At 44.3% G+C, this 18,428-nt stretch overlaps 1 protein-coding gene across 2 annotated transcripts in view; it reads left to right on the top strand.

Moving 5' to 3' along the window:
* Positions 1-18,428, top strand: part of LOC144114182 (uncharacterized) — a 208,048-nt gene that overhangs the window by 103,222 nt on the left and 86,398 nt on the right. The window lies entirely within an intron of this gene.

Raw genomic sequence — 18,428 nt, 5'->3', positions numbered from 1 at the left:
ATGAAAACAAATTGACTTAATCCAGAGTGAAAATCTATGACCAAGTATTAGAGAAAAAAAACTGCACTATTCTACCTCAAACGAAAAAAAAAGTTCTTGCGCTATGCAGTAGCAGTCCCCCACCCTGTCGAAATTCCTATCACACACGCCTCATTTACCACAGTCCGCGAACGAGCAACATGTTCCCAATAATTCAATAGTAATAACTTGTAGCGCCGTACTCAGCAATGCAGAATTGAGTGCCCTCTGGAGAGGCCTCAGTCTTCATCCAGCAACGGGGGGTACAATGTGCGGGGTACAATGAATTTGAGTTGGTGAAAGATTGAGATAATTTTGCGCCCAACATGAGAATACGAGAATATTTTCATGACCACTGTCACATTGCGGTCATGACTGAAACGCGCGGAGATTTGTCAGATGCTGCAATGCTACCCACAAATCTCGCGGCACGCATCTAGTTTTAACACACTCTGCCTCTCTTCCAAATGTCTCCCGCATTCTAACACGACTCTATAACGTACTCACCCACAGCGGACGCTGAAAATCTGGTCTTATGGAGCCACCGCGGGTAGTGTATCGACGAAACGGAAATATTCGCGACATTTTAACTTCGTCCAAAATTAGCATTCCTCTGACCGCAGGCTGTGCACCCTGCAATGAGCCTCGTTGTTAGGCCTACTCCCAAATCACCGTATCAACCACCGCCTTCAGCGCAGCCTCAGACTTTTCAATCAAAATTAAAGGAAACTTCAATTGTGACAGCTCGAACGTGGTATACCTTCTTGAGTGTTCAATATCTCAGCTCCAATATATCGGCCAAACAGAGACCCGCTTTAGAATGGGGTTCATTGTGCACACGCTAAGCTTTTTTTCCAATCTGCCCTTATCGAGACAAGTTAACGTGGCCGGTCACGAATAACCATCCTGCAATCTAAGTTCCGCGCAGACCCCCACAGAGACGCACGAGTGTCGTCTCTCATCTATAAATTCAAACCAGCTTCCTCGTCACCTGATGACAGCCACAGGAAACTTAGCTGCCTATCCTAATATTAATGAATAGTTGCATTCGTAATTTAGTAGGGAAATAATGCTACTTCTGCAAATAGTCGGCAGCCAAAAAAGTAAAAGAACACTACTTCTTCTCTATTGTTCTTTATTTCATTTTTTAGCCTCCTTTGTATTTTACTTTTCAGCCGAGTTTTATTTCACATTCTGAATTACTCTTTTTCTCTTTAGATTTTTTTCCCGTTTTTTGTGCTGTCCTACCACACCAGACAAAAAGGAGGGGTTGACGCTGGACTGGCTGCGAGCTGAACAAACAAAGGCGCATATTTCAGTTTTCCACACACTGTCGTTTCTTTCCTCCACTCCTCCTCATTCCAATGGCCAAGCATTCCGGTTGCCAGCAGTTAGGGACGTCACACGCTCCACTTCTCGGTAAAACTTGGGGCGACTTCATTGAGAAGGGCCCAACCTTGGGGCGCATTCGCGCTGGAGGCTCGCGGATCCGGCGCACGGCCGGTTTCGGTCAATTAGTTGCAGTCCCCGAGTGCTGGGAAAGCGAGGAGGGAGCGTAACGATTAGGCTTGTGCCGGTCGGTCGACCTGCAGGGCTCACTACACAGTAAATCCACATTTACTCGAGGCTTCTGGACCCGAATTTGTCTTCCAATTTTGGGAAATTTCACAATCAATCGCAGCGCTGAATTTTACTTCCTGAAGGAAAATACCCGTCTTTCACGCCCACATTCTAGGAAAGGAATTCGCTATATCTGTTCGACGCATGCAGAAGAGGTCTAGACAATGAACTTATCCGAAACTCTACTGGGATAGCAAGCGTGTTTGTGGGCTTTCTCCAGCGCGTGTGTGCTTTACGACGTTTTTTGCTGTGCCCCGAGTGCACCCACTAGACATCCCTTCGGACTCATGACGTGCCCAGGACGCGTACATGCCATTTTTGTAACATCTTTTCTTTCTTTTACTTTTTTGCTCTTTTCTTCAGTGTTCTAACTCAGGCGCATTGTAGTCACTGTAGTTTTTAAGTATGTATATAACTCAACTAAATTTGGCTACAATGTGCCAAAATACATGCACTTTTGAAAAGCATGCAGGCAGAGTAGCCCCTTAAATGCACGTAACTAGTCGAAATAGCCAAATTTTATCTAGCCACAGCGCGACGGTTGGTTGGTTGGTTGGTTTTTGGTGGAAAGGAAATGGCGCAGTATCTGTCTCATATATCGTTGGACACCTGAACCGCGCCGTAAGGGAAGGGATAAAGGAGGGAGTGAAAGAAGAGAGGAACAAATAGGTCCGTAGTGGAGGGCTCCGGAATAATTTCGACTACATGGGGATCTTTAACGTGCACTGACATCGCACAGCGCACGGGCGCCTTAACGTTTTTCCTCCATAAAAACGCAGCCGCCGCGGTCGGGTTCGAACCCGGGAACTCCGGATCAGTAGTCGAGCGCCCTAACCACTGAGCCACTGCGGCGGGGCAAACACACACACAGCGCGACGGTAATCGCGTTTTTGAAATTCTAAAAACTGATATGGTTATTACTAACCACTGGCTAAAAATCTATTATTGCAATGAGTTACCTAACAGTACTAAATAAAAAGTTAACTATTAGAATTTAGTTAGTCACTTTCCTAGTTAACATAATTCACCTGTTTTGACGTCCGCCAACACTGGTATTACTATGCCGCAAAGAGCTTCTCTTTATCTCAAGAAACCTTTTTTTAACTTGGTGCTTGGCTTCCCTGAAACATGTGGATATATGTTTGGGTGCGTTCAGATAAGGACGGTAATCGAGATCCCGTGACAATTTTTTGTTTTCAATGAAATTTTTATATATGCTGGGCAAACGTGTCGACACAAGGAAATCGTACTTAATTTTGCAAGAAACGCTGTAGTTTTTTTCGAAAAAAATCCTATACCACACGAGGTGGAAAACGTTCCTTTTGCAATTTCACAAAATTGCGAGATTAGATCCCTGCAGAAAATAAAATAAAATTTTGTGGAACCTGATTATTTTGTCAGTAATTTTATGCAAACCTTTCTGCTGCATGCAAAGCAAAATTAATTTGGATCCTATAATTTCGCAACACTACTTTTGAAAAAGTAAGCCATGCCCTTAACGGCAGTTTATAGAACAATAATGGAGCAAGAAGGAATAAGAACCTGAGGCATAAAATTTTTCTTGGTATTAATCTTTCCTTTTCTCTATCGTCGGACAAAATTTATATTTCTAAAACGGGCAGGTGATTTTTAATGAGGCGCTGAAATCACCTAGAATTCGAAAAATTCGAAAAAACGGGGATTTTGAGAGAGATTTAAAGAAATAAAACCTCTCCAATTTTCTTTAAAGTATCCCTGAAAGACCTTTAGTACCGGCAATTCTACAACAAGAAATAAGTGTTGCATTATATTGTTTCAAACTATGTTATTAAAGGACTAACGCAAACAATATTTCGTTCAGTTACTATTAGTGGACTTTGTCTGTTAAAAAGAGCAACGGTCATTAAATCAACTTGGAACTGAGTGCATGTTCTTGAATTTTAGTTAGCATACTGGTATGGCCTGAGAATATACCTCTTACGCACTTTTTTGCTTGTCAGCGCAGTTTTAATCACGTTCAACGTTAATATAAGTCCTCTATTTCGCGTGATCTCTCCAGGTCTCACCAGTGCCTTCAAAGAAAAACATTCCGTCCTTTCTAACTTCAATATTGTAATGTTGTTTTATTGTTTAGCTATCGTGAGGATTGTTCAGTCATTATATTTTTTTATTTGTCGTCTTTTAATGAATTTTATATCACCGCTGAGTTCATATAGAAATTATTTTTCGTGCGTTTTAAGACGGGCGACATTTTCAAATGCAAATATCAGTACCTTGAAGTGAAAAGGATATTTAACTAGCCGGTTAATTTAGAATGAAGCACAATTCGGATTGGGTTGAAATAACTCATGGACTTTCGTTGCACAGGACACTCGCAGCGCGTGTTATCCCAACGATGATCTCGCCTCTTGCGTTCATAGCGTTTTAGGGTTATGATGGTGCCACACGCCGAAGTCTGTCGACAAAATGTATCCTGCGCTGAAGTAATCATCTCAATTTCAACGTCTTAGACGAAGCGCGAACTTTTTCAAATAAACTGCTTTTTCAGGCGTATGACTCCGTTTCCCAAAACTGTATTACAGAATAGAGGGGAACCGTTCATGTCGCTATCCCCAAAAGGAATGGCCCCGTACAAAACAGTAGATAAGTACAGAACTGATTCCACTCCTAAACAGTGGTGTGGGCCACCTAAACGTTGCATGAATCTGATTCAACATCTTTGCAATCGATACATCTACTTATCGTGTACTTCTTCAGCTCTCTTCCACCCTATCCTAAATGTCAGTAAGCTGACTATGTCGAAGGTCCTGAATGCTAATAGCATTCCTTTGAGAACGCCTACAATGCCACTGGCTCTTGCTATGCCCTCATTTCCAATTGAGATCAAGGTGTGTAGAGTTTGTTAACTAGCCCACCATCGAAGTAACACGCACATTTGCTGTGGCCTGTGGTCAGAAATATCAGCTTTATTATCTAATATCTCTTGTGTGTGCGTTCATGGAACTAATATTTGCTCTTACAGCAACCGGGAGTACGGTCATTGGAAAAAATTCCGTTGGCATATAGATGGACTCTTTGTGTAGATGGATATTGCGCTTTGGTTTCGACGGAGCCAGCCACGCATGTGCCGGCTCGCGAGACATTTCGTCGGAAATAATGGCGAATCTCCGCATCCTGTTTTCTGAGGTGGAAACGCATGTGAAATACGATATATAATTTTTTTTTTGCCCATCGTACGCTTTAACTGCGTTTGAAAACCCAACTGTTCACTACTAGACAAAGCTAAAATGCAAAACTATATTTTCTTCTTTCACCTATGCCTTCTTGCACGCATAAGTTCTGCTGGGATAGATCTTGTGTAGTTGTGGGGAGCCACTCGGTGGCCTTCCATGAAAGTTATTTTAATAGCAATAAAGAAGTCTCAGCTATTTACCATCTCATTCGACTCCCAATTTTCCGTTAGGTTTCCGTCCTCACTACAAAATTCAACTTTTTTTGCGGCGAAAGTTACATTATTTCATTATCGCTGCAGATAATAAATGGAAATTACATGAGAAGGGATAAGAAGTGCGACAACTACAGAACCGGGCAACCGGCTTTGTCGCCAGTAACTACGGTTTTCAACACAGGGTTTCAGCAATGAAATCTTTTGCTTTGGAACTTCTTAGTACAAAAAACCGGGATTGATAAAACTATCCATGTTCTCCAGCCGCATTTTGTATCTAATCACGCTTTTAAGGTACAAGAAATCAGATGTCGAACCATTATCAGAATTCCTTCTTTCAACATGTCAGTTCTTTGCGGAACAATCTGCCTAAAACATGGTTGTCTGCGTATGTATGGAAGCGTTTCATGCATTTATTCATGACTTGATTTTATCCTAAGATTGAATAATTTAATGTACGCGAGTGTGTGCGTGCTTTTGTGGTGTTTATGGCTATACCATGTGTTGTTTGAATAGTCCTATTACCTGACTCGCAATGCTTGATTTTGTTGTACCCCCCCCTGCAATAATGTCTTCGGGTGTTGCGGGAATCATTGATTAAATAAACTGCCGTTATAAAGCATTCGATACGTATCGAAGTATGGAAAGAATTCAAGCTGTGTTGTCCTCTATGACCGCTACTGTTCATGCTTTATATGATAAATATAGAAAGAAAGCCACAAGAAAGCAATCTAGGCTATAATACTATATTGTACCAGGAAGGTTTGCAGACTGTGGTTAATTCTTGTGGAGACGAAGCAGAGTGTCTAGGCTTCTATTTCGGAGCAATTAGGTCAGGTCTGTGGATTGGAAGCAATTCCTCTGATCAGGTACTTACAATACAAGGCCGTGGACAGATATACACCGAAAAGGATGAACAGACTTAGGACGAAGAGCCAAGAGATGCCGCAATGCTGAAGCATAGGGCATTACGTGGATATAAAAGTATGAAGTACTGAGAGCTATTTGGAAAGGAATAATAGTACCTATGTTTACTTTCGGGAATATGGTTTTGTTCCTAAAGGCAGAAGTTCAGTCTAGACTAGAAATAAATCAGAAAACTGTTGGAAGATTAGTACTACGTACCCACGGCAAAACTACAAAAATGTCTGCATAGGGGTATATGGGTTAGGCATCGCTCGAAGAACGGATAGCTCAGAGTAAAATATTATGTGAACAACGCCTTAAGAAATTGGCCAATAACAGGTGGGCAGTTAAGGTGTTTAAATACTTACACAGAAAGATCTGTAACTCACAGTGGCGGAAAAGGACTAGGAAGCTAACCAGTAAGTATGCAGGACACAAGGACGGATAAAGACAGAGCTTCAAACGGCAGGTAAAGAGCAGAGAAGAAAAAACTGGATGAATTCAATTGGAAAGAAGCAGACTGCAGCACTATATAGAAATTGGAAAAGGCAGATCATAAAAGGGATTGGGCAATAATCAGTCAAGAGGGAGTGAATTTCTCTTATAAGCTAGAACACGAATATTTACCAAGAAGACACATGTGCACCGTGTGGTAAATATATAGAAACAATTGAACACCTTATACTCGAAAGTGATGGTATCGATCCGGATGTCGATGCAGGAACAGTCACCCTCCCTGAGGCCCTTGGGTGTAGAGATAACAATGGTCAGGTGAATGAATTTGGGGTAGAAGTTAGCAAAAGTTATTGGAAGATTGGTGGTTCAGGAGGAAAGGGGTGACATAAGGTTCAAGGTGTAGGATCAAAAATTGTATTAAAAGGAAATGTCCAATTTATAGACCGATTTAAAACACCGTTAACAGCGTTAAAGAAATATGAAGGAAAAAGATTTTTCAAAAGGGGACGCTACTATCTTCCATCCATCCATCCAGTACGCAGCACACTTGTCTAACGGTAATAAAATGTCGCATAACATGAAGCCTTTTTTTCGTGATTGCGTTTGGAAAACTGGTATGGGTGACATCACTTGGTATATGGAAAGAAACGAAAAATTTTTGGCTATGTGCTTATTTCGCCGCGGCATCTTCCGACGTGAATGCAAACAGCAAACATATAAACGGTAGATATAAATCGCGTAAAATACAATGCTCTTTGAGGCTCGTCTAACGTTGTTTTGTAAGAGATAAACACATCACTGAATTCTCACACCTGTCTTCCGATTTATTTTCAGGATTTTTTAACGATAGATGTAACGATCGAAAGATGGAATTTAAATTTCTTGAGTGATTCATTTTAAAAGAGCGTTTTTTATTTTTCTAAAGTAGTTTGCGGGCACCCTGACTTCACGAATTACTGTTTTTCCTCGCTTTAACAGTTAGCATTAAATATTATTTATTTGTGCGCACAATATGCGTCGTCGCAGCCGCCGCGGTGGCTCAGTGCTTATGGAACTCGGCTGCTGACCCGAAAGACGCGGGTTCGATCCCGGCCGCGGCAGTCGAATTTCAATGTAGGCGTAATACTAGAGGCCCGTGTATTGTGCAATGCAGTGCACGTTAAAGAACCCCAGGTGGTCGAAATTTCCGGAGCCCTTCACTACGGCGTCCCTCATAGCCTGAGTCGCTTTGGGACGTTAAATCGCCATAAACCAAACAATATAAGTCGCGATATAAGGAAAAGAAGCCTTTCGCTTAGTGAATATAATACGTACACTGCAGGACGTTACATTATCCTCTCCGCATATTTTTTTTTTAAATCTCGAAATGGTGAAGGAGGTGGAGGGCTACAGCCATAGCTTCAGTTACCTGCTGCACAGTTGCCCTCTGCACACAGTGCTGAATTCCCAGCTTAATCAACATTAAGACGCTTGGATAAAGGAGCAGGTTCAGAGGTGCGAGACAAAAAGTTGAACTAGACCCTCCCTGCTGGGTCATTCCATGCCAAATGACCACAGTTTGGGCTTGACCCTCTCCGATCCTGTCCACAATGTTTTCTGCTGTTTATTGAGCCGTCTCAATTAATTACCCCTCATAACTTGGGGGAAAACAAATTTCCTGGTCATGTCACAACCATTAAATTTCTCAGACGAGTGCAAAAGTTGGTGGCACTAAACTATACATGTATAAAAATCAAGCATTTTACTTTTTCGCTCCAAAAGTTTTTATAGATGATGCAAATGTATTGTGGTTTTTTGTTATGCAGCAATGGATTTGGAGCACTGTATTTGCTTTGTTTTAATTCATTGTTTTACCCCGAGAACCATCGCTGTTGATGTTTTTTTAACTGCTTCGCAACATTCGTGAGCAATATATTTTTCGATGATTCTCTATTAAATGCACCATCTAATTAAGTAGTTTAAGCTTTATTTCAACGCAATATATTTCAGATAAGAAATCCCGAACTAAGAAAAACTGTGTTGTGCCGCGTTTTCAGCCGTAAATTTTGTACTGAGATTTCCTTAGTAAAGATATAAAATGTAGCCCCATTGATTGCTAGTTTCACTGTAATTTGTCTCAGCAAATTTTCTCAGAGCCTCTTTTTCTCTATTACCGTGCTCGGTATTTGCAAAGACGAAGTTGTGGCATAATTATACGTCGTCTACCGGTGAACTAATCATTACTCGAGTTTATCATTCATTAATATTTCCGCAACAAATGTTATTAACACATTAATATGCTGAAAATTGTGTCAATGTCGTTATAACCACAGATACTCATCGTGCGAGCGTACACAAAGGCTTGAATGGAAAGGCAACGAGAGGGAAACCTCTCTTTTATGCCCTCAATGGCAGCTGGTGGCTTTAAGGATCAGCTAAGAGCGCTTCTAGAGTTAATGCAACTGCCCAACTAAAGCCGTCGTTCTAAATACGAGGCAGCGAGTCTTTAACGGGATTAGCGGAACCCCTTACGCACGCACATCGGCATTGCAAAGCGGGTCGAAGCGATTCGCTTCCTTGGGGCCTAAGTTTTCTCCCTGGGTCCACCACATTATAGGGCGTTTCTACTCCGCACACTTCTCACCTTCTCGCCCCGCATCTGGACAACGGACAAATTGAGGCAAAGGGGGAAGCGCCCGACCACCCCTTACATGTTGAAACAATACCCCCTCCCCCCACACACACGCACACGCACTCAGACGCACGCACGCACGCACATGCAAGACGAGGAGGGGGAGACGGTGCGGAAATGGGGGTGTAGCTGCAGCGAGTAGGGGGACAAGACGCGAAACAACGCGGACGAGGATGGGAAGCGATATCGGAAAGCCGGATGGGCTGCTGCCGACACCGACGCGTCGCCATGACAACGCCTCGTCCACGCTCCCATGCCGGCCGGTGCCGGTCCCCAAATGGGGACGCTGGGGAAATCAGGCAAAGCACGTCCCTGCCTTTGCAACGGGATTCTCACAGTCTTCAGAACCCGCGCCTCTCCGAACGTGCGCTGTCATAAAAAGGCGCGCGTTAAGCCAGAACACGGCGCTGGCGGCATTGATATTCGTGTCTGGGTCAGTGGCAAACAGCGCGAACATAGGCGGCCAAAGGGGGCCTGCGAGACCAACCCTGCGAGCTTCCGCCGCCACCTTGCTGTGGTCAGCTACCGTGCCCTGCAGGGATCATGTGTATTCCCGAGTAGAAGGGACCTTCCCGCCGATGTTACTTTTTTTTTTTGCTTTTGCTGCTCTGTCTCTGCTTTCTTGGTGTTCATGCCAGTGTGCTTCCTCGCTCTTATATTGGCACCTGCGCTCCCAGGCGAACAAAAGAAAGTCTGGCGTCCTTTGCTTCACGGCTTTGGCCTTCCGGCTCAAGGTTGAATTAAAAGGTCGCAAATCTAAAAAATAAACACCTCTAAAGTGATCGCATCCAGGTGCCCCGCCTTTTTCTTTTTTTTTCTGTCAGAGAAATTTGACCTTTCGGCTTTAGCCAAGGATTAAAAAAATAAATTAGGCTCGCCACATTCATGATTCGAACCGAGTTTAAGAAGTTCGTGATCTCTCTCTCTTCCTGGCTTTCTCTTAGCGTTGTCTAGAAAGGGCATTACAATAACGCAGCAAAAATACCACGTAAGGCACGGCCCAAAGTTCTGTTTGAGTACACTAAATGAGAAGGCCAAGAGGACGGAAAACTTGTTGCATGTATACTTTAGACATTCTAAAGTTATCCCTGCAGGACAAGGCCGTTTCTGTCTTCATGTTCTGGTTGTGGAAGTAGACACAAACAGACGATTTCAGAGCTTCGCGCTAAGTGGCACAACGTTTTGATGCCCCTGAAACTAAGCACCGTCTTTTCCTTCCTTTAAGTTGCTGCTGTCCCCATTTAGAGCTACAATAGGGGACGTGCTCACCAGGGAACCTAAGAAAGGAACAACAGCATTTATTATGGAACCACCCGATTTTCTGCCATGACAAAACGTTTTCCACGAAGGTTAACCAGATCTTTCTTCTCGTTCTGGAGTGCCATGCGCCTGTGCAGCTATTTATCTTGAACCCGACTGTCCGTGGACAAATCCTTTTCCGTTCACTGACGCCTTTCTTTGTTACGAGAGTAGGCGTCAAACGCAGTGCAAGGAAACACATGGAGAAGAAGACAATATATTTCGTGAAAAATGTGGTACATCAGTGGGACATCTAATTAACCTCGAAAATGAAATTTATATAACACCCATTTTCGCCTTTTGCAGGATGGGAGTTAATGTAATAATATCATAATTATCATCATCCTCAGCCTTACTACGTCCACTGCAGGACTGTGCCTCTCCTACTGACCTTCGATTAACGCCGTTCTGCGCTCAAACTAGATGTTTTATTAGTGACCTACGTAATCTGGCGAAATGCGTGCAGTTTTTCGGAGCAGTATTTCGTCAAAACGATGGCCTGATTAGCAGCTCTGTGCTATTAATAGAGAATTGTAGCACATCGTTACTGCATTCACGTCGCCGTTTATTGGGCTAGGCTGAGGACAATTGCCCATGCGCCCATTATTGAGTCGCGGGCACATTATGGGATCTATTTTAGCGTTGTGAAGGGTTAGTGTTCGCACGCAAACTGAAGTTAAACAAAATACGAGACATGGCGGCGCACTGCTTGCTTTTCCGGACCAAATACAGCATCTTTGGTTGCAGGCGCGAAAACAGACACAACACAAGGCAGAAAGACGGGACGGAGCACCACTCACAACTGATTTGTTCGAAGGCAACACGCACAAATATATGCCATCTTACACGCAAGGAATACTATCATCTTCAAAGTTGATATGATAGCGAACGAGTGAAAAAATTGTTCTTAGCCTTATACAAAGATATGGACGTGTCGCTGACGCACATGCTTCCTTTCTTTGCAATAAAAAAAAGCTTCGATTAATTCCCTGGCTTTTGTACCTTTGCTTTTTGAGAGAATTTGCGCACTGGAAAAACATGGCTCGCAAGAGCGTGACGGGCAGAACCTTATATGCTTATGCATATTTGGGCTCAACGGTATCTTGCTCAACGGTTCTTTCGCGGATTCGAGGGCGGATTCGAGGCAAAGTGAAGCAATCCCCCTTTTAATTAGCTTGAAATGAGCAGAGTCATATGGCAAAAGCCCATTTTGTGCGCGCGGAGCATACGCCCAACAAACCTGTTCCGCACAAAACTCATTACTAGGATCTAAAAACTGTAAAACATTACCTTCAGGTACTTCACAAGTAAAACTTAAGCCATTTCCGTGTTGTCTAAATAAGTACAAAATAACTCGCACATTTTCTTTGAAGTAAGCACGGAAGTTTAAACTTCGAAGAAAGTGTGCGTGATGTTTTATCCTTTTTTAGACAGCGTGGAAATGGCTTGAGTTTTACTTGTGAAGTACCTGAAGGTAATGTTTTACAGTTTTTAGATCTTAGTATTGAGTTTTGTGATGAACATGTTTGTTGGGCGTATGCTCCGCGCGCACAAAATGGGCTTCTGCCATATGACTCTGCTCATTCCAAGCTAATTAAAAGGGGGACTGCTTCACTTTGCCTCGAATCCGCCCTCAGAAAATCATGCTCTCACAAGATGCAACTAAGTGTTCAAAACCAATTGGCCAGGCTTTCCTCAGCTGGGTTCCCTGGTTCGCTCGTAACGGCGGTCGCAGAAAGCCTACTACAGAAAATAAAAAGAAAGGCTGTGAGAGCTGGCCAAGATGTCCCTCGAGAAGAGGTGGTGCGACCTGTGGTGGTGCCCTTCGTGCACAAGCTAGCTCACAACTTGAAAAATGTCGCAAGCAGGCATGGTGTGCCACTTGTTTTTCAGCCCCAGAAACACTCGGAAGCCTTTGCTCTCGTATTGAAATAGGACGCAAAGAAGAGAGAGGGTGTGGCACCAAACATGGGCGATCGTTCATGAAGTGCGCCGAAGGGGTTGTATACGAAATTGTCCTCTCGTGCGGCCGCTCCTATATAGGGCAAACTGGGCGCTGCGTTAACGATCAAATCAGGGAACACGAAAGAAACGTTGATCAAGATAAAGGCACAAATAAGCCTAAGCATATAAAGCCCTGCCCGTCACACTCTTGTGAGCCATGTTCTTGCCGTGCGCGAATTCTCTCAAAAAGCAAAGATAAAAAAGCCAGGGAATTAATCGAAGCTTTTTTTTTATTGCAAAGAAAGGAAGCATGTGCGTCAACGACACATCCATATCTTTGGATAAGGCTGAGGACAATTTTTTTCACTCGTTCGCTATCATATCAACTTTCCTTTCGTGTAAGATGATATATATTTGTGCGTTTTACCTTACAATAAATCAGTTGTGAGTGCCGCTCCGTGCCGCCTTTCTGCCGTGTGTTGTGTCTGTTTTCTCGCCTGTAACCAAAGATGTAGAGTTACCAACTTGCCCAGCAAGACGTTCTTTTAAAATACAGCATCGTTGCCGCATTCTTCAGAGTGGTATGCCACTCTAAACGACAGCACTTGCTCTTAATTCGCGTACTCACACTCATACGTTACCATATAAAATGCCACTAGTCCATGTTTCTTCAAGGTGATCTTGACGCTGTTGAGAATATAACTATATGTCGTTTGCATTACATTTAGAGTACGCCAGCGCTTTTTCAGTTTTGTGTCAGCTTTAACATTTTCCTCTATATTCATGGTTGTCTTCCTCAAATAAAAAAAAAACAAAGCTCGTAATGCACTCGCCATTATCTTCAGTAATTGGAGAAAAAAAAATTCTTGCCCACAGTCGAAGAGCTTTGACTTACTGTCGCTAGAGTGAGAATGATTTATTAGTGAGATACAGTTGACGGTCACAGTATGTACGCGCACTCAAGATACGCTGCGGAACGGCAAACTAAAAGTGTCGTAGTGACCGCTGCGTACGCTCAAGTAAATGTGTTTATTGGCCATGGTGCAGCCAAGGTAGGCAGGCGGCTTGCTTCACGGGCGCACGTGAAAAGCCGCTGAGCCCGCTCTTGGTTGAAACGCAGTATGTGCGAATTTATATGCTTAGATAAAGATTTTAACTTGCATGCAGCATCTCACTGCAAAGAGATACTTGTGCTTGCAATGCGTGCGTAATTATGTTTGAAATAAATGCTGGAGCATTTGCCACCATCAACACTCTCTTTCGCATTGCGGTAATGTGTTACGGAACCGGCGTTATGCTGAACGTATCCTGGCGTTTCTCAGCACTAACCGGAGAGTTCGGCGTCCGGTAACACGGTAACGATATGCTGTAACTCTCTAATAAAAACTCTGAAGTGGCGCGCCAGAGTTTCACTACGGTGTCCCTCTAACTATCAATAATTAAACGAAGAGCAAAACAGGGGTCTTTGTGATGCGAATCTACACTCAGCAGCGCGGCCCGGGGCGCACTAAATTACTGCATCTTAGAAAATTTTACTTGCCACTGCAACTAAGCAAGAAACTTGAGACGATGTAAGGAGAGCGCTTGCGAGCGGTCCAGCGTTGCCTATGAGATAAGTGTATAAAGTAAAAACTTTTAAGAAGCACGGAGAAATATGCATATATGTGTATTAAAACACTAAGACACTAAATGAAACTTTACGATATGTTTTGTGCTCGCATATCAATATCGCCACCACCATGACGGATGAATGCAGTAAGCCTCCATCCCTTTCTACTACGTGGTGCCCAAATTAGGGGAAGTCTGTTCATTCCTACCTAAAAAACAAATAAATTTGCTCCAAGTTTCTGCTCTATGAAATTGCTTTGCTCGAAATTTCACTTCTCAGCAGTGATCATTACCGGCTAAATTGGACTTCGCGGCCCGTCTTGAACCACAAAAGAGTGAGCACTACAAAACCAAGAAGCGTGAGCTCAAGGTTTTCCCTGTAATTTGTGATGCACTTCGGCGAAAAGCCGCACGTGTTCGGAAAAACAGACGAGTTCGCAAAGTTTGACAAGAAGCAGTGTCTAAATTTTGAAAGAGCACCTCTTCTTGTCCCCGTTCTTGCATGCCCAACGGGTTCTTTTGTACGTGGCATTTCCTAGCTCCGCCGCAAGAGGGAATAAATAAATCGACCGGTACAACCCGCCCACCGTCAAGAAGCTATTACATTTCACTGAGTGGCTCAGCCCAAACCGCGAGCTTAAATAAATTACCTGGCGGAAATACTGCGCTTGCAATAAGAAAATAAACCGTGAGCCACTAGTGTCACGTAATCTGCATGCGTGCAACGGTATTCGGCCCTTGTTTTCTGATTATAGCGGACTGCAGAAAGAATTAAGATTAAGACAGTGGCCTGTGCAGATTCAATCGCCTTTTCAAAATCGAGTTCAGTAGGGCAAAGAAGTTCTTTTGATGAAAAATTCACACGTGTCGCCTGGGATGTTTTATGTCTCCGGACGGCCTCAAACCGTAGCGCTTTTAAAATATGCAAGCAGGCTGTGCAATTAGCACAGCCCCACAGCGACGCCCCCGTGCGGTGGCGTGCTTAATTTTCCCCCTCTTAAGCCCTGTACAGAACCGCGTACTACACGGCTTTCAGGATCGCTTTGGCCGAGCATCGGTCCACAGTTGTCGCATTAAGGTGGGCTCATGAAAGAAAAAGAAAGCCTTTCCACCGTCATTTGTTAAGCGGCTTTCATTCTACATAGCCGAGGCTTAGCTCTACACTCAGCCTAATGTAGTGCCATACTTCGTGACGTTTTCATCCTCCAGAAGGGCAGTTTTGCGACGAGCCATGCCCACTTGGCTGCTGCAGTGGGCCTTGCAGTCTACTTTTATTATGTGCATTAGCATTTCTGCGCGAGCCCTGGGAACAGTCGGAGTGCTTCTAAAGACAAAACACTCTCTCCTACTTCTCTGAGTGAATGCGAGAGCACCGTGTGACCCCTGGAGTTCTCTCGCTCTTTCCAAACAAGAGGATGCAGATAGACAGCGCGATAGGAACTGGCAAACTTTATTTATAGAGGCGTAGGCGCGAGATCCGTCTGTCGGTAACAGCCAGAAGCCCCGTGGGTGATGGCAGAGGCACAGGGGGATTGACGCGAGAGGATGCTGTTAACGGCGCACTACGCGCATTGCAGGCGAGACTCAGCAAGGCGACTCGCGAAACTGAGAGCACCAGCTTTATGTGCGCGGCAAGCGGCACGCCGCCACTGCGAGCTTTGCTGTGTGCGCTGGGGCGACGGATATCGAGGTACAGTCATTAAAAAAAATCTAGAAATGCGGAAATTTGGTGTCTTATCTTGCGGATCATGAGAGACGAAAGTACGCGGAAATCAGCAGGGCAGCGGAAATTGTTTCTGGGGGAAATAAAAAAAATAGCAGTCCGATTCACTCACGCTGCATTCGTGCCGGATCTGTCTGTTGAAGACTGCATTTCAGGACAGCGTTCCCCTCGCCCATGTGTAGTGCAGTCTCAAAGCTCTAGGGCGCCTCAGGCGGTCACTCCGCGAACAATCCAGTAAGGAGAGGAAGAGCAGGACAGAAGAGGAGACAGCAAGTGTGCCCTGTCATTTCGCTATTTTCGTAGCTTTTTAACTGCCCGGCAGAACTCACCCGAGTGTAATTAGCCGCATTATATACCGATAAGATTGAACTTTAAATGAATACTAATTAAGCCTTCATAAGTATGTCCTTTCTGTCCTTCATGAAAAATAAAGTTAGGAATTTTTTATGATTTCCTGCTCAAGGCTCCCGGACAAGAAACGACGGAAGAGTGGTCCTAGTATGTATTCGGCATTACAGCATGGCAGGGTTGTCGCAAATATTGTCGCGGAATGAGTTGTAATTGCTCTCGAAAAGATCGTTGCCAGTGTGCGGTGCCTTGTTTAAACATTTTTTAACGCCATAGCGTTAAGGGACCCGTTACCCAAAAAATGCGGCGTCGGCGTTCTGAGGGGAAAATCACGAGCATAGCTCTCGCAGGTGGTCCCCAGAGAACAACCAAGGAGGCAGGCAGGTCACCTAGGTCACGTGACCTTGTGGCGTCATCACAACCTGCCCGCCGGATAGTGATCAAACTGCCCACCATGGCAGGTGGCAGATAAATTAATGATTGATATCTCGGGAAGAGCAACCTGCATCGCCGAAGCCCCACCGGCTGCAGCACCTGTCATCGCAGGGCAGTGGCGCATCGCTTAACCGCTGCACCACTGCGCCAGGAGTCGCACAAGGACTCCCAGGTATCTATGAATGTTAAATAGAGAATGACCTTCTGCATATATGGCAATTAAATCCTTATGCTATCGCGTCATACTCTTAAGGAGGAGCTTAATTGTGCCCTCCAATTTTTCACCACTAATGAGGAAACTGTCGAACACCAACATATCAGAAGCCAAATTCTCTGCGCTGCTAGCCATTAAATCAGCTCGCGATTCTCCGACGCCTTGACTATTGTACGCCGCGCTGTATTGAATACCGAAGTGACAGACGCGAGCCAGTCGCTTGTCTTTTATTAGACGCGAAATTGTTTTATAGTTCGATCACTAATTTTCTGGCGTGAACCGAAGGCTTCAGTTGTGTATCAAAAAATTCTGAGAGTGAACGCAAAATGCACTCAGCCTCATAGTTGCAGTAAAATCCCGACCTGAGTGGTAACCTACGCTGCCGTGGCTGGCAAGACTGGTTAGCTCGCCCCTGGCTGACGCGTTGGCGAAGTCCCTTGCTTCAGATCATTTCTGCGTGCTGTAGAACGCACAGCCGTTAGCAATATAAACATTGCGCCATACTTTTGGTGACGCGACGAGGAGACCGCAGGTGCCTTGCGCGGAAACTTTTCTGTACCAAGGGCTATCGATTGTGAGGTTACCGCTCATGGCATATCAGTCCGCCAAAACCAGGGCGAGCGTTAGGAAGTGGGGGTCGCTCCGCAAAGTTTGAGTATGTCCCCAGGAGCTGTAAAATATTCCTCAGCAGAACCAATCATCGGGTGAAGAAGTTCTCAACACCAAACGTAAGCACATGAGGCGCAGCGATAACGGCGTACCACTATGCTACGAATGAGTTTGACATGTGTTTGCGTAGAGATTGAAAGCTTGAATACAGCCTGGCAACTCGCGATAGTCACGTCACCAGGTCTTATGACGTCACATTACATCGCTGTGACGTGACTTGGTGCGACGTCACATTACGTCTTTTTCACGTGATCTGGTAGGATGTGACAGTACATCGTTGTCCCGTGACTTGGTACGACGTCACCGCATATGATGTCATCACTAATTATACTAATTAGCCTGGCCGTTACCTACCTGCATTAATTAGCATTACTTCGGTGTGATAATTAGTGCGCACTAATTATTGTTGTCATCGTCACGTGACTAGTCAGTTCGTGACGTCACATGGTGCCGTTTCTTTCGGACACTTTTTTGTGGACATGACCTTGGGATAGAGCCATGTAATGCTTTCACATTAATATGTTGCTGTTGTTTTGTTGTCCCCTCAGTTTTCCTGTTCCTGTTTCATTCGTTGCTGATAGTACGTTACACACTCCACTATAGGCATCTCCATTGCGTATTCAGATAATATATTTTAGACGTTTCTATTGACGATTCCACTAGAAATGAAGGGTGATCTTGGATGTTTCGAATATAACGTTTTTATAATTATAACATTATCTCGGCTAAGAAGCAGCGATAATACGCCCGTAAAGCTATTGTCATGGCCACAGCAGTCATGAAAGGCGGCCAATTTTTGCCGGTTTTGACTGCGAAGATTTTTGTTCATGCCCTCCATGTGTTATAGAGATCTACTCAGGAGTATGAGACATGAACCACTTTATTTTGGTCGCATATTGGGCGTCCGGACTGTGAGTGTGAAATAAATTTTAACGACAGGTCCGGCGAACCCCATTTTATTTCGAAATCAAGGTGCTGATAAGTGTCAACGGCACATTTAAGACCAGAGAACTGCGCGATGGCAACGGAAGCATGCTGAATGTTTTACTGCATAAAAATAGAACGTGGCGATTCATAAAATCACTTTGCACGG

Source organism: Amblyomma americanum, chromosome 1 (genome assembly GCF_052857255.1).
Source record: "Amblyomma americanum isolate KBUSLIRL-KWMA chromosome 1, ASM5285725v1, whole genome shotgun sequence".
In the NCBI taxonomy this organism is placed as follows: domain Eukaryota; kingdom Metazoa; phylum Arthropoda; class Arachnida; order Ixodida; family Ixodidae; genus Amblyomma; species Amblyomma americanum.
The sequence above is the reverse complement of the archived record's forward strand: the minus strand, read 5'-3'. Positions and strand labels throughout refer to the sequence as shown.